Source organism: Aotus nancymaae, unplaced genomic scaffold, assembly GCF_030222135.1.
Source record: "Aotus nancymaae isolate 86718 unplaced genomic scaffold, 86718_ANA_hifiasm-v0.15.2.pri h1tg000046l, whole genome shotgun sequence".
In the NCBI taxonomy this organism is placed as follows: Eukaryota; Metazoa; Chordata; class Mammalia; order Primates; family Aotidae; genus Aotus; species Aotus nancymaae.
In genome coordinates this window covers 25,134,773-25,140,846 of record NW_026988460.1, presented here as the reverse complement: position 1 = coordinate 25,140,846, position 6,074 = coordinate 25,134,773, and the positions used below count along the sequence as shown (strand labels likewise).

Here is a 6,074-nt window from a genome sequence, read left to right as displayed (position 1 = left end):
CAGAGCCACAGACCCACAGGTGAGGTGGGATGAGAAGGCTGGGAGGCTGGGGAGTGGGTGAGGGGGTGGCAGTGGGGTGAGGTAGGGTGGGGTGGGGTGGGGATTGGGGTTGGGGTGGTGGTGGGGTGAGGTGGGGTCCATCAGAAAGTCGTGAGAGAACCTGAGGGATGGGAAGGGGCTCCACCTTGACCTGGGGGAGGCCATACTGGTTTGTGCTATCAAGTTTCCTGTTTTACCGTAGGAAGTGTAGAACTCAGTAAAAATCCCAAGGAAAACCCCCAGACCCACTCAGGCTTCCTTCCTGCTTTGAAGCACCCCATGGCCCGAACCATGCCACCACTAAGCCAAACTCCTGGCAGCCCCTGAGATACCCCCTACCCGCACCTCGGACACACTCCTCTGCCTCCCTCACCTCTAGCCTCTCGGGCCCTTAACTTCCCCTCCAACTCCATGCTTGGCTCTTTCTGCCTCAGGACCTTTGCTCCTGCCTTGCCCCCTGCCCTGGGCACTTCCCTCAGTCCTACCCAGGACTGGCTCCTCTTCTCTAGGCCTCAGCTCCAGTGTCTCATCCCCAGAGACCTTCCCGGACCCCATGTCTCCAACAGTCCCAGCCGCCTTCTCCCTCCCCTGCACCAGCCTTGAGCCATCGCCTCATTTTATTCTCATCCTAACTTGGATAAGGGGTGAATGGACCTTGATCATTTACATATTGACCTGTTTATGTCTGTTTTCACACTAGACTGCCCACTTCATGTGTCCCCAGGGCCTACAGCAGTGCGCAGGCCCATGGCAGATGTCCAACAAATTCTGCTGAATGAATGGAGCTGGAGCTGCCTGCAGTTGCCCCCTACACTACCACCCTGTTCCACAAACTGCAAAGCTAACCACTTGTGTAGCTGTGGGGAAAGGGGCCAGTCTTTGAGACTGTACATTTGGCTCCACCAACAAGAGCCCCCTCCCCTCCCCATCTCCCCTGGAGAGACCTGGTTCCAGGCCCTGAGTGGATCATTAGTGGCTCTGTAAGCCTGGAGGACCTCCACCTCCCTCTGCCTCAGTCTCCCCATCTGTGGCATGAGGTTAGCCAAGGTGACGTCCCAGCCCGGCTTCAACCCAACAGTGCTCATACTCACGGTGGGATGTGTTAACATACGAACTTCACTCAGCAGATCTGGGGTGGGGCTGGAGATTCGGAATTTCTTGTTTATTTTTTATTCCTATTTATTATTTCTATTTTTTTAAATTAATTTATTTACTATTTTTTTTTGAGACAGGGTCTCACTCCAGCCCAGGCTGAAGTGCAGTGGCACGATCTCAGCTCACTACAACCTCCACCTCCCAGGTTCAAGCGATTCTCCTTTCTCAGCCTCCTGAGTAGCTGGGACTACAGGCATTCGCCACCATGCCCGGCTAATTTTTTGTATTTTTAGTAGATACGGTGTTTCGCTGTGTTGGCCAGGCTGGTCTCGAACTCCTGACCTCAAGTGGTCTGGCCACCTCAGACTCCCAAAGTGCTGGGATTACAGATGTGAGCCACCACACCTGGCCAGAAAGGATAAATGCTTGAGGTGATGGAGATCCCAATTACCCTGATTTAATCATAGCATATAATATGCAAGTTATCAAAATATCATATGGACCCTCAAAATATGTACAACTATGACATATCAATTTTTAAAATAACAAAAAGAAAAGAGAAAAACTCCCTTATTACCTGAATACGTCGCATTCTGGGATGTTGGGGCTTCGGAGGTGGGTGTCCCCTCCCTGCCCACCTTCCGTTTATGTTTGAGGTAATTGATGCCCAGAAAGGTTCAGTGATTTGTCCACAGTCACATAGCAAGTTAGGTGCCAAGTCTGGATCTGGGCCGAACTCCTATGTGCTTTCCAGGAAATCACATGTCAGAGACTTCTTGGTCCCATTTAGAAGTCCCAAGTCATGCATGGTGGTCATGAGCTGAGCACATGGACGCTGCAGGGCATTAAAGCCTGAACGCTGAACAAACAGATTCCGCCTGCGTGTCGTAAGCATGAACAGTGAGAGCCGGTGGATGGCAGAATTATTACTGTGCTCCAAGGCGGTTGGACTTGGGCAAAATTTGGCTCAAACAAAAGGTTATTATAACCCAAGGGAATATTTTTTTTCTTCTTACTTCCCTAGACCATCCGTAAGGAAAATCGGGGTCCCTGCAGGCAGCCGTCCCACATCTTGTCAGTAAGGTCACACACTAAATAACAGAGGTCTTTGGGATCATGTCCAAAACCAGACACCCCTTTCACCCTCCCCCTGGCTGTGTGGCGACCTCCTTCCTGCCCCATCTCTGCGGCTCTGTCATCACCTCTTAGCTTTTGCTGCTCCTCTGGCCCATGGGAAGAAGCAGGGCTCATAGCTTAGGGTCTGATACACTTGGATTCAAATCCCAGCTCCACTGTGTGGGCCTGGGTAGGGTGGTTCATCCTCTCTAAGCCTCAGCTTCCTCCATCCGGAACCTCCATCCTAACAGCCTCCATCCAGGCTAGTAGGAGAGGTCCATGAGAAAGTATCTGTGAGCACCTGGCTCAGTGCCTGGCACACAGTAGGAGCTCAGTAAATATCGATGCCTTTGCCAGATTGTGAGTTCCTGTTTTCTCTGCCACACGTACGGCCAGCCTTGGAGGCTTTCCATGTCACCATCAATAGTAACATGAGGCCAGGCGCGGTGGCTGACACCTGTAATCCCAGCACCCAGCCAAGGCGGGTGGATCACTTGAGGTCAGAATTTTGAGGCCAGCCTGGCCAACATGGTGAAACCCTGTCTCTACCAAAAATACAAAATTAGTTGGATATGGTGGCTTGTGCCTGCAGTCCCAGCTACTTGGGAGGCTGAGGCAGGAGAATCACTTAAACCTGGAAGGCAGAGGTTGCAGTAAGCCAAGATCATGCCATTGCACTCCAGCCTGGGCAACAAGAGCGAGACTCCATCTCAAAATAAATAAATAAACAAAATAATAATAATAACCCAAATTGTGTGTCTTTCCATGAGCAGCCCTTTCCTGCATTTGGCTCTGCATTGGCGCTGTGCAGAAGGCACTAGGACTACCCTTAGACCCCAGACAGAAGAGCTCATGCTTATGAGTTCCAAGAGGACCCCTTCTTGTGGCTGCACACCTTCCCACAAGGTCATATACACATTCCACAGGGTCCAAGGGATGTGCCCAACCTGAGCCAGAGCCCTCCAGCTTCCAGATTGAACCCTGGGTACCCCAGGCTCCAGACTCCCTGCCCATGGGCCTTTCCCCCATTTATTCTGCTGAGGGCAGAGAGGTGCACTGGTGTTTACCCCGGCTTAAGGGTGGACAAGGGGGTGTGCTTGGGAGCTGAGCTTGAATGGAAAGTGGGTTGTCCCCCTGTATGGCTCAGAGCTGCTCAAGGGGGATGACAGAGCTGGGAATGGCAGGAGAAGAGGGGTGAGGGGAAGGCCACAGGCCAGTGCCTCAGATGGGGGCTGGCACTCCCCAGCCACCACTTGCAGAATCCAGCTCCAAGGAGCCTGGGAATTTTACATTCTAAGCTGGCCTCTAGCTCACCATGAAAATAAGCACGCCAAGGTGGGAGGGCAGGGTAGCTTGTACTTAACAGCATACTAGCCCGACATGTAACTTTTCAACACTGAGACAGTATTTGCAGCATTTGTCGTCTCGGGGTAGAACTCTGCCAGTGTCAGGGGTGTCCTGGTGTCATCCCAGTGGTTTTCTCGACCACTGACCCACAGAGGACAACACATTTGTCAAATAAGGAAAGTGCTGGGCCCGAGCCTTTCAATACACAAGCGTAGAATAACAGGCTTAAAGGCTACAAATAGCATCAAAGCACAAGGGATGATAATGCCTCTAGAGACCACGTTCAAGTTCCCATGGGACAAGTCACCTCCGCCCTCGGTGTCACCTGCCCAATGAGGGTATTAGCTTCTCTCCTCCCCAGGGCCTGTCTAGTATCCTCCTTGGTAGCCTGGAGCTGTCTCTTCCCTTCCCACACTCCAAAATGTCTCTTCCCTTCCCACACTCCACACCCAGGCCCAGGTCAGGCACCTGAGACCCAGATGGGCAACTTCCTGTGCCTCCTTCCCACCATCCTCCACGGCTCTCCTCTCGCTCACTCTGGCTGATTTTGCCATCCTGGCAGAAATCATCAGAATGACAGTGGTAATCATGAGCACTCATGTTGTGCAGGCTCTGACCTTCACATTCACCCTCGATGGGGCTCTAATACCATCCTCATTTTACAGATGGACAAAATAAGGCTCAATTTGGGGTTGATCCCTTGCCTAAAGTCACAGTTGGTAAGAGGCAGAGCCTGGAACTGAATATACATCTGAGTCCCAAAGCCCACACATCTACCCCCAAGGCTGGAAACCAGATACCAGAGGGACCTTCTGGGCATTTCTCTGTGTCATGCAATCACTAGCTGACCTCTGTTTCCCTGGGGAAGTAGCTTTGGGGGGTACCTGGGGTCACCTAGAGCTGAGGGATCCTAGGAATCCAGGAGTGGAGCTGGGGCAGCCTGAGAGACGGCCCACCCCTCCTCAGCTCAGATGACCAGTCCCGAAGGCCCAATCAGGCCAGCCTTGGATCAGGCCATAAGTGGGAACAAAACAGTCAGGGAGCTCGCCTCTCTCGCTTTGTTTATGGTCTGGGAGCTGGGAATATTTTGAATTGTTGTGTTTGGGGAGGGAGAGAAAAATAACCAACTATAAGAAGGCAGTCACTGGGAGGCCCCGGGCAAGAATGCAGAGGAATCAGGCCTGCCTGGGGCTGTCTGGGCCACCGGAATGCTCAGAGTCCCAGCACCCTCTAGCTCAAGGATCTGGCTCTGATGAGACATTCACATTGCCTGGAGAGGTTTATTTTAAAGGAAGAAGGAGAAAGAAGAAGAAAAAGAAGCAGCAGCTGCCACCACCACCTCATGCCCATTTAAATGGGAATTTCTGAGCGTGGGACCCCAGGCCTCAGAATTTTTTCAGTTTCTCCCTGGGCCACCAAGGCTGAGAACTGGTACCTCCTGTAGCAGTGGTTCTAAAATGCCAGCTGCCTCAGAAGCCCCTGGAGGGCTTGTTAGGTAGGATTAGGATTCCTGGGCCCATAACAGAGTTTCTGATTCAGGAGGTCTGGGTTGGGCTGGGGCTTTGCTTTTCTCACTAGATCCCAGGTGAAGCTGCTGGTCTGGGGGCCAGACTTTGAGAGCCTCTCCCCTGCACTCTCAGGATTCCTTTTGTGCCTTATGGACCCACAGCCTGGGTCCATAACAAACTCTCAGGAGCTTGTTAGAGTTTCAGACTCTTGGCACAGTAGCTCACACCTGTAATACAGCATTTGGGGAGGCTAAGGCCGGAGGATTGCTTGCACTCAGAAGTTTGAGACCAACCTGGGCAACATAGAGATACCTCGTCTCTATTGAAAAACACAGTCTACAGCCATACCACCCTGAACGCGCTCGATCTCGGAAGCTAAACAGGGTCAGGCCTGGTTAGTAATTGGATGGGAGACTGTCTGGGAATACCAGGTGCTGTAGGCTTTTGGCTTGGCCAGGTGCAGTGGCTCATGCCTGTAATCCCAGCACTTTGGGAGGCCAAGGCAGGCGGATCACGAGATCAGGAGTTTGAGACCAGCCTGGCCAACATGGTGAAACCCCATCTCTACTAAAAATACAAAAATTAGCCAGACATGGTGGCGTCTATCTGTAGTCCCAACTGCTTAGGAGGCTGAGGCATGAGAATAGCTTGAACCTGGGAGGTGGAAGTTGCAGTGAACTGAGATTGTGCCACTGCACTCCAGCCTGGGTGACAGAGCAAGACTCTGTCTCAAAAAAAAAAAAAATTCTCTTTTCTTTGTGTTGGGAACATTCAGTTCTTTTCTTCTAGCTACTTTGAAATAGACAACAAATGATTGTTAACTATAACTTCCCTAATATACATTTTCTCTTTTAAGTTCTCATTTATCCAGTTGATCAATCAAGGAGAAGCCTCAGTGAGGTGCTCGGGCATCTTCACCACCTTGGTCACTTGCTCCCCTCCTTTTTGAACAAAAATGTTCCCAGATCA

General features: G+C 51.5%; 1 pseudogene; it reads left to right on the top strand.

Moving 5' to 3' along the window:
* The first annotated feature begins 5,439 nt into the window (after positions 1–5,439).
* On the top strand, positions 5,440–5,548 carry LOC135268915 (5S ribosomal RNA; annotated as a pseudogene).
* Positions 5,549–6,074: the final 526 nt, after the last annotated feature.